This window comes from Capricornis sumatraensis, chromosome 3 (assembly GCF_032405125.1).
Source record: "Capricornis sumatraensis isolate serow.1 chromosome 3, serow.2, whole genome shotgun sequence".
NCBI classification, from domain to species: Eukaryota; Metazoa; Chordata; class Mammalia; order Artiodactyla; family Bovidae; genus Capricornis; species Capricornis sumatraensis.
Genome location: NC_091071.1, coordinates 180,434,583 through 180,444,442, shown reverse-complemented (window position 1 = coordinate 180,444,442; position 9,860 = coordinate 180,434,583). Strand labels below are relative to the sequence as shown.

Below are 9,860 nucleotides of genomic sequence, written 5' to 3'. Positions count from 1 at the left end.
CCTCAGGGCGGGGAGGACCTTTGCTTTCAGAAATGAACGCTGCGAGACGGATCTCCACCTAGGCCCCGGTGCACTGCTGGTGGAGAGGTTTCTTTGGGACTAGCTGGCTCGCCTTTCTCCCCTCGGCCTTCGTGTCGGTGCTGGCGGTGCCGGTGGTGGTGCTCATGGCATCGTGGATCGCTTCTCCTGTTTGGCACTCGGCGCTTCTCCAGCATGCTCCTTGCACCGGAAATGGAGCCCCAGGGAACTGTGCGGACCAGCGTCCTGCCGGGGACGCACGGATCCCCGCCTCATTCCTGCCGGACACTCTGCCTAGTAGCACGAGGCCTCCCGAGGGCAGCCACCCATAAAGACTGCTGGCCCTTCTTCCCCCCGGACGCTGCTCGACGTTTGGGGCATTTTCGAGAGCCTGGCCGGCCGGAAGCACACGGTGCGTGGACCTGCACCCGCTCTTCCCTGCACCTCCCCGCCGAAGGGCTCCGGAGATCGTCTCCTTGCTCGGCCGGCTGTGAGCGTTCTGTGAGGCGTCTCCAGGCCGCGTCACTCACCAGAGGCCGGCGGTGCGGCCAGGGACTGGAGACGGGGGAAGAAAGGCCAAGCCACACCCAGAGTCCCAACCAGACAGGACTCTCCCACCCTCGCAGAAGTGGCAGGCCCTCGCACCGTGCTCAGACCCGCTCACGCACCCCATTCGCTCCGGCGACTTCCCAGCAGAGCCAGCCCTCGAGGGCTGAGCCGCTCAGGAACGAACCCGTTCCCAGGGAACACCGAGACCCCGGGCTCACTCCAGGCCCCGCCTTTGCCCAGGAGGCCGCATCGTCCTCACCGCCAGAGAGGAACTCGCTCCTCGTCGGCACTCTTGGTGCCTCACCCATGGTGTGCTGTGATGTTCCCAAGTATTGCAGGAATGAAATCGTCAGAAATGTTGGTTTTAACTGTTCTCTATATTGCTGGAATTCACCTGTGTTACCACCTTTTTCCTGACTTTTATATTTGAGCGTCTTTTATCATTTCATTCATTGCTTGTAATTGGTCTGCTCAGATTTTCTAATTCTTAATGGTTTAGTTTGGTAGATTGTACTTTTCAAAGAATATGTCTGTCTTCTAGGTTATCTATTTTATTGGGATCAGTTATTTGCAGTAATCTCATAGTCCACTATATTTCCTTGATAGCTGTTGTACTGTCTCCTTTTTCATTTCTGACATTTTCTAAGGGCCCTCCTACATTTCTTTTCTTTATTAGTCACACTTCAGGCTTGTCAGTTTTTTTTGTTTTGAGAAAACCAGATTTTAGCTTTTTTTTTTTTTTTTTTGAGATGATGGATATGTTTATTACCTTGACCGTGGTAATGGTAATACAAGAGTATACATATGTCCAAACTCACCAAATTGCATACCTTAATTATATGTAGTTTTTTGTACACCAATTATACCTCAATAAAGCTGGGGAAAAGTCATTGGCATACACAGTAATGGTGAATGCCAGGCAGCTGATATGCTAATAAATGTTTAACAACAGGCTTTTCTAAGCAGAAAAGCCCCAGACTGTTGCATCTGCCAGTGTCTATGATGTAAAGAAAGACTCCCAACACAGCAGTTTGAAGCCACCAAGTCTGACATCACTGAAGGCAGAGTCAGGCAGACAGAAGCACAGTTGGCTCCCATGTGCTGATACAAGACAACTCCAGCACAGGCCTGGGAAGGGATACAGGCAGCGTACCCACAGCATCTCCTACATGTACAGCCAGACTTCTTCGTGATGGACATAGGATCTCCAGATTTTATGTGACTTTTACTCTATTCTGTGAAATGCCAATGTTTGAACATCTTACCATGAGAAAAAAGGAAGTACTCCCCAAACCTTTTAATTATCTCATACTCTAGGAAGATGTCTTCTTTATTACTTTTACATCACCTCTTCCCCAGCTACCCATCCTCATCACACTGGCAAATACCTATGAGATCAGAGAAAACCCATTTAAGAAACCAGACTTTAAGAGTCCCTCCACTTGGTCAGCCCAACAGTAACGGAGACCTCTTGTTTTGCTTGACCAATATCTTTTCCCCTTCTGATAAGGGCCTTTCATTTTCTTGAAGCAACTACCCCTTACCCTATCTTGAGTCCTCAGGCCTTACTTCCTGGCTTTAGTGGTTGGGACACGACACAGTCCTGGCCAAATAGAGAGTCCCATTCCCCTGGAGAAGGGACAAGGCTCCAGTGGGGCTAAGGACACTCTTTGCTTGGAACTGTTGAAAAAAGAAAATCTCTTCCCACGCTAGGAGGATGGAATCCTGGAGCTGCACATGACCATCCTCCACCACAAGGAAAAGAGCCCTCCTGAGAATGAATCCAACACAAAACAAAGTTGAGATGAGAGACAGAAAAACTGAGTCCCAATAGCATCCTTTGAGCCCTTGGATCCAGCTGTGCCTGAGACACTTCCAGACTTTCCCAGTTTTCTGAAGATACTTTCATACTTTTTCAATGTATGTGTCCATGAAGTTCTTCTTTAACTTTGATTTGGGTTTTCGGTCACTTAAAACCGCCAAGATTTCTGGCCCATTCACAGATCTGAGATCAGGTGAATTATACACATCCTCCCGGTTTTCTCTCCTTGGCCCTAAATAGAGCTCAGTGTAGACATAAGAATACAGTTCACTGAGGCTGTGCCTCCCCGAGGATGAATCCCAAGCAGAACTGGTCCATGTAAGCTACCCAAAGGCACAACGGGGGTCACTTCAGAATCCGGATGCTCATTTTCTGTTCAATGTTCATCTTTTCTAAGGACTTGGCAAACTCCAGGAAGGACACAGCTCCATCCCCATCTTCATCCACTTCCTGCACCGTGCGGTCGGCAATGCTCTCCAGCTGCTCTTCTGTCACCTGTACCCCAACCATCAGTCGGAGTGCCTGCAGCATCTCATGCCTGGAGATCTTTCCATCTCGATCCAAGTCGTAGAGCTGAAAGGCAAAGCGAAGTTTGTTCATTCTGCTGTTGAGGGGCTCGGGTTCCTTGGGGTCCCAGTTTCCATCGTCCTCTTCATCCACAGGTCGAAAATGAGCCAGGACTCTGACAAAGCCTGGAAAGTCCAGTCGCAGACTCCCGTCTGGGAAGAAGCTGTCTATAATGCGGTCACCCAGGGGGTTCACAGCCAGCGCCCCGATCTGCTGCAGATCCAGGCAGCTCAGGTAGCCCTTGCCGGTCCTATCCAGCGCTTGGAATCGGTCGTACAGGCGGCGCAGACTGGCCTGCGAGAAGCCGGTCTCCCGCCGGAGGCTGTCCACGTCGGGGATCCTGGCGGCGTGGGAGCTGCGGGAGCCCATGGCTGAGCTGCCGCCGGGCCGCCGTCCTCCCCGCCCGCCGCCCAGGCGCGGCCGCCTTGTGGCCCCGGGGCCGAAGGCCGCAGCCTTGGCGGGGAGCCAGGCTCCTGAACCCCGGCGTTCCTTGCCTCCCACCTGCAACCCGGGCGAATGGAAAGCCGGGCCCAGGGTGGCGGGGTCAGCCAGCTTTTAGCTTTTAATACCCAGGCATTTCAAAAAAAATAATGAGTTTAGTGCTTTAGTGCATAGAAGGTAATTTTTTTTGCCAGATACCATTCACTAGATGATTTTAATATTTGTATATTTCTTCTCACTGCAGTGCACTCTTCTCCATTTTTTATGTTGACCTTACAGAAACTGACATGTTTATTTGACAATGCATAACTCAGATGACCATTATATCTACTACTGTGGGCAGGAATCCCTTAGAAAACATGGAGTAGCCATCATAGTCAACAATAGAGTTCAACATACAGTTCTTGCATGCAATATCAAAAACAACACAATGATGTCTGTTCATTTCCAAGGCAAGCTATTCAATATCCCAGTTATCCAAGTCTTTGCCCCGACCAGTAATACTGAAGAAGCTGAAGTTGAATGGTTCTATGAAAACCTAAAAGACCTTTTAGTACTAACACCCCAAAAAGATGTCCTTTTCATTATAGGGGACTGGAATGGAATAGTAGGAAATCAAGAAATACCTGGATTAACAGGCAAATTTGGCCTTGGATTACAGAATGAAACAGGGCAAAGTCTAACGGAGTTTCCCAAGAAAACACACTGATCACGGCAAACACCCTCTTCCAACAACACAAGAGACGACTCTACACATGGACATCACCAGATTGCCAACATGGAAATCAGATTGATTATATTCTTTGCAGGCGAAGATGGAGAAGTTCTATACAGTCAGCAAAAACAAGGCTGGGAGCTGGCTGTGGCTCAGATCAGAAATTCCTTATTGCCAAATCTAGACTTAAATTGAAGAAAGTGGGGACAACCACTAGACCATTCAGGTATGACCTAAATCCAATCCCTTATGATTATACAGTGGAAGTGAGAAATAGATTTAAGGGCCTAGATCTGATAGACAGAGTGTCCGATGAACTATGGACAGAGGTTTGTGACATTGTACAGGAGACAAGGAGCAAGACCTTCCCCAAGAAAAAGAAATGCAAAAAGGAAAAATGGCTGTCTAAGGAGGCCTCACAAATAGCTGTGAAAAGAAGAGAAGCGAAAAGCAAAGGAGAAGGAGAAGGCAATGGCAACCCACTCCAGTGCTCTTGCCTGGAAAATCCCATGGACGGAGGAGCATGGTAGGCTGCAGTCTACGGTGTCACACAGAGTCAGACACGACTGTAGTGACAGCAGCGGCGGCAGCAGCAGCATGCAGTTACAGGCATAATGTAGATGGATCCTAAACTACATATCATGTGTAATTTTAAATGAGATTGTGCTTACGTAAAGAAATGATCCTCTTAAATGTAGAATTAATGGACTTTTAGATATGCAGATGACACCACGCTTATGGCAGAAGGTGAAGAGGAACTAAAAAGCCTCTTGCTGAAAGTGAAAGAGGAGAGCGAAAAAGTTGACTTAAAGCTTACCATTCAGAAAATTAACATAATGGCACCTGGTCCCATCACTTCATGGGAAATAGATGGGGAAACAGTACAAACAGGGTCAGACTTTATTTTGGGGATCTCCAAAATCACTGCAGATGGTGATTGTAGCCATGAAATTAAAAGACGCTTACTCCTTGGAAGGAAAGTTATGACCATCCTAGACAGCATATTACAAAGCAGAGACATTACTTTGCCAACTAAGGTCCATCCAGTCAAGGCTATGGTTTTTCCAGTGGTCAGGTATGGATATGAAAGTTGGACTGTGAAGAAAGCTGAGCGTCGAAGAATTGATGCTTTCGAACTGTGCTGTTGGAGAAGACTCCTAAGAGTCCCTTGGACTGCAAGGAGATCCAACCAGTCCATTCTAAAGGAGATCAGGCCTGGGGGTTCATTGGAAGGACTGATGCTAAAGCTGGAACTCCAGTACTTTGGCCACCTCAAGTGAAGGGTTGACTCATTGGAAAAGACCCTGATGCTGGGAAAGATTGAAAGCAGGAGGAGAAAGGGATGACAGAGGATGAGATGGCTGGATGGCATCACCGACTCAATGGACATGAGTTTGGGTGAACTCCGGGAGTTGGTGATGAACAGGGGGGCCTGGCGTGCTGCAATTCATGGGGTCGCAAAGAGTCGGACACCACTGAGCAACTGAACTGAACTGAACTGAACTGACACAATATCCTTTCTGTGTTGGTGTTCGTCTTTAAGACTGTAAATCTCATCACCTTTTCACAGATAATGTCTCCATTAGACTCTAAAAAACTATCTTCTACAGTTAATAAAATATAAAAACTGCACCTGCTATTATGCTAGCTTTTGTTCTTACATATTTTCACAGGGAACCTGCTTTAATGAATTTATTTTGAGAAGTTTTAAATCAAATTCTATGTCAGGATTTTACATTAATGTCAAATAGCTGGTTAGATTTGTTCAATGTTAAAATAGGTATTATGGTAACTTCCTCATCAGTTAAATTACTAATTTAAAGTATAACATGTTTTTTATTAAGCGAAACTAACTTATAAAGAAGTTTGGCTGAGAATAGACAACTGTTAAGGCCCTTTGTTGTACAGAATCCTGTGCTTTAATAAATCATGATGTTGTTAAGAAAAAAAAAAAGCAAAGGAGAAAAGGAAATGTATAAGCATCTGAATGTAGAGTTCCAAAGAATAGCAGGAAGAGATAAGAAAGCCTTCCTCAGAGATCACTGCAAAGAAATAGAGGAAAACAATAGAATGAGAAAGACTAGAGATCTCTTCAAGAAAATTAGAGATACCAAGGGAAAATTTCATGCAAATATGTGCTCAATAAAGGGCAGAAATGTTATGGACTTAACAGAAGTAGAAGATATTAAGAAGAGGTGGCAAGAATACACAGACCTGTACAAAAATGATTTTCATGACCCGGATAATCACGATGGTGTGATCACTCACCTAAAGCCAGACATCCTGGAATGTGAAGTCAAGTGGGCCTTAGGAAGCATCACTACAAACAAAGCTAGAGGAGGTGATGGAATTCCAGTTGAGCTATTTCAAATTCTAAAAGATGATGCTATGAAAGTGCTGCACTCAATATGCCAGCAAATTTGGAAAACTCAGCAGTGGCCACAGGACTGGAAAAGGTCAGTTTTCATTCCAATCCCAAAGAAAGGCAATGCAAAATAATGTTTAAACTACTACACAATTGCACTCATCTCACACACTAGTAAAGTAATGCTCAAGATTCTCCAAGCCAGGCTTCAACAGTACTTGAACCATGAACTTCCCGATGTTCAAAAAGGCAGAGGAACCAGAGATCAAATTGCCAATATCTGCTGGATCATTGAAAAAGCAAGAGAGTTCCAGAAAAACATCTATTTCTGCTTTACTGACCATGCCAAACCCTCTGACTGAGTGGATCACCACAAACTGTGGAAAATTCTGAAAGAGGCAGGAATACCAGACCACGTGACCTGCCTCCTGAGAAATCTGTAGAAAGCAGGTCAGGAAGCAACAGTTAGAACTGGACATGGAACAACAGACTAGTTCAAATAGGAAAAGGAGTGCGTCAAGGCTGTATATTGTCACCCTGCTTATTTAACTTCTATGCAGTGTACATCATGAGAAACACTGAACTGGAAGAAGCACAAGCTGGAATCAAGACTGCCGGGAGAAATATCAATAACCTCAGATATGCAGATGACACCACCCTTATGGCAGAAAGTGAAGAGGAACTAAAAAGTCTCTTGATGAAAGTGAAAGAGGAGAGTGAAAAAGTTGGCTTAAAACTCAACATTCAAACAACTAAGATCATGGCATCTGGTCCCATCCCTGCATGGCAAGTAGATGAGGAAACAGTGGCAGACTTTATTTCTGGGGCTCCAAAACCACTGCAGATGGTGACTGCAGCCATGAAATTAAAAGACGCTTGCACCTTGGAAGAAAAGTTATGACCAACTGAGCATATTAAAAAGCAGAGACATTACGTTGCCAACAAAGGCCCATCTTGTCAAAGCTATGGTTTTTCCAGTAGTCATGGATGGATGTGAGAGCTGGACTATAAAGAAAGCTGAGCACCAAAGAACTGATGCTTTTGAATGTGGTGTTGGAGAAGACTCTTGAGAGTCCCTTGGGCTGCAAGGAGATCCAACCAGTCCATCCTAAAGGAAATCAGTCCTGAATATTCATTGGAAGGACTGATGTTGAAGCTGAAACTCCAGTGCTTTGGCCACCTCATGCAAAGAACAGACTCCTTGGAAAAGACCCGGATGCTTTGAAAGTATCAAGGCAGGAGGAGAAGGGGACGACAGAAAACGAAACGGCTGGATGGCATCACTGACTGAATGGACATGAGTTTGGGTAAACTCTGGGAGCTGGTGATGGACTGGGAGGCCTGGTGTGCTGCAGTCCATGGGGTCTCAAAGAGTCAGACACGACTCAGCGACTGAACTAAAATGATGAAGAAATGCTGCCCCCCGTGGCCATTTTCCATACTAACAGCGTTAAAAGCTGTGCTGATGGACACTTCATATTCAGAAGGCCTGTGTGGTTGTCAACTGCCCTCAAGAAATGTTCTAGGAGCGTTCATCGAAAAACAGGGCAGACATTCAAGAAGTCAGTTGCAAGAGGTTTCACTCATACCCTTTAAAAAAATCACAGGAAATGATGTCAGGCTTGCTAAATACTAGAGAAATCCAAATCAAAACTACAATGAGGTATTACCTCACACTGGTCAGAATGGCCACTGTCAAACACTCTACAAAGAACCAAGGGTGGAGAGTGTGGGGAGAAATAAGACCCCTCCTCCATGGATGCTGCAATGTCTACTGAGAACAGCCACCATGGAGACAGCGTGCATGCTACGTCACTTCAGTTGTTTTTGGCTCTTCTCAACCCCGTGGACTGTAGCCTGCCAGGCTCCTCTGTCCATGGGATTCTCCAGGCAAGAATACTGGAGTGGGTTGCCATCCCCTCCTCCAGGGGATCTTCCTGACCTGGAGATCGAAGCCAGGTCTTCTGCACTGCGGGCAGATTCTTTACCATCTGAGCCACCAGGGAAGCCTGAACAGGCCTGTTTCCATAGATTAAAACTTCACCAACTTTGCAGTTTGGAGAGACACTGCTCTGGAAACCTCCCTGGTGTTTTCCGTACTTTGGCAAGTAATACACCTTTCCTTCCCATGAGCCTTGGGTGGGTTGTATCTTCTGGTTCAACACCCCCCAAGAGGCAAACCCACCTTTCTGTTAACATCTCTCCATCCAGACTCCCAACCAGCACTCCTGACCCGCCTTGATAATAATTCTACAGTCAGTTGTCTTGCTTCCGATACACAGAAATCATGTTATTTTTCTGCGAGCAAAGCTGGGTAAGGGTCAGAAACAGTGTCCCCATTTTATCTCGTGGAGCCAGTAAGTGTCAGGCAAACTCTCCTCTGTGGATCCATTGTCCTCCAATTTGATGCCTCCTTTTATGGAAAACACAGGGCTTTGGGGGTTTATTTACAGTTCATTTCTGCAGCCTTTTAATACTTACATTGTGCTTAAGTCACTCAGTCATCTCTGTTTGCAAACCCATGAACTGTAGCTGGCCAGGATCCTCTGTCCATGGGGATTCTCCAGGCAAGAATAGTGGAGTGGGTCGCCATGCCCTCCTCCAGGGGATCTTCCCAACCCAGGGACTGAACCCAGGTCTCCCGCACTGCAGAAGGATTTTCCATCAGGGAAGCCCATACCTACATTAAATATACAGATTACTCATCAGTACTGCTTCAACTGCTGTGAGGTTAAAAATCCTCCAGGTTTTTCCTAATATACTTATTATTCCATGCGTTACGTTTAAATCTTTTACCAATATGCTGTTTATCTTGTGTCTTGTCAGAATTTAATTACACAGTTTTCCCCTGATACTCATCACATACAGCTCTTGCCAAAACTGGGTTTTGGCACCAGTGGGCCCAGGAGAAAGTTCGAGAGCAGGACTACAAGTCGGGTGGAGCCCAGGTTCTAGTTCAGGGAACTGGAAGGAAACATCCAGCCTCAGGACCCACTGCCCACGTGAGGCTCCAGGACTAAGACGCGACGCCTGAAAACAAGCAAAGAAAACGGCCAAGATGCGCCTGCGCGCTGGAGGCCTCTTGACAGACACGCGTGGAACACAGAGCAGCCAATCCCCGAGCGGTGGGGCGGGGCCTTCTGCGTGCTCCCCACTATCCCGGCGGCTATTGGCCGGACTGCTTCGGTGGCAACGCCGATTGGAGGCTTGCGCCTGCCAGGCCTGTAGAAGTCGGCTGCTCGCCCTTGGCTTCGCCACAGCCGCAGAGGACGGGACGAGGCTCGGCTAGAGCGGGGAGACCGACGGGAACGCACCCTGAGAAACCCTCACAAACCCTTAGCCTGACGGCTTCAAATTCCAGGCTGGGAAGCCCCAAGTCCCAG

General features: G+C 47.0%; 1 pseudogene; it reads right to left on the bottom strand.

Annotated features, from left to right (window-relative positions):
- Positions 1–2,509: 2,509 nt before the first annotated feature.
- LOC138076874 (calcineurin B homologous protein 2 pseudogene) lies at positions 2,510–3,341 on the bottom strand (annotated as a pseudogene).
- Between the last annotated feature and the right edge of the window lie 6,519 nt (positions 3,342–9,860).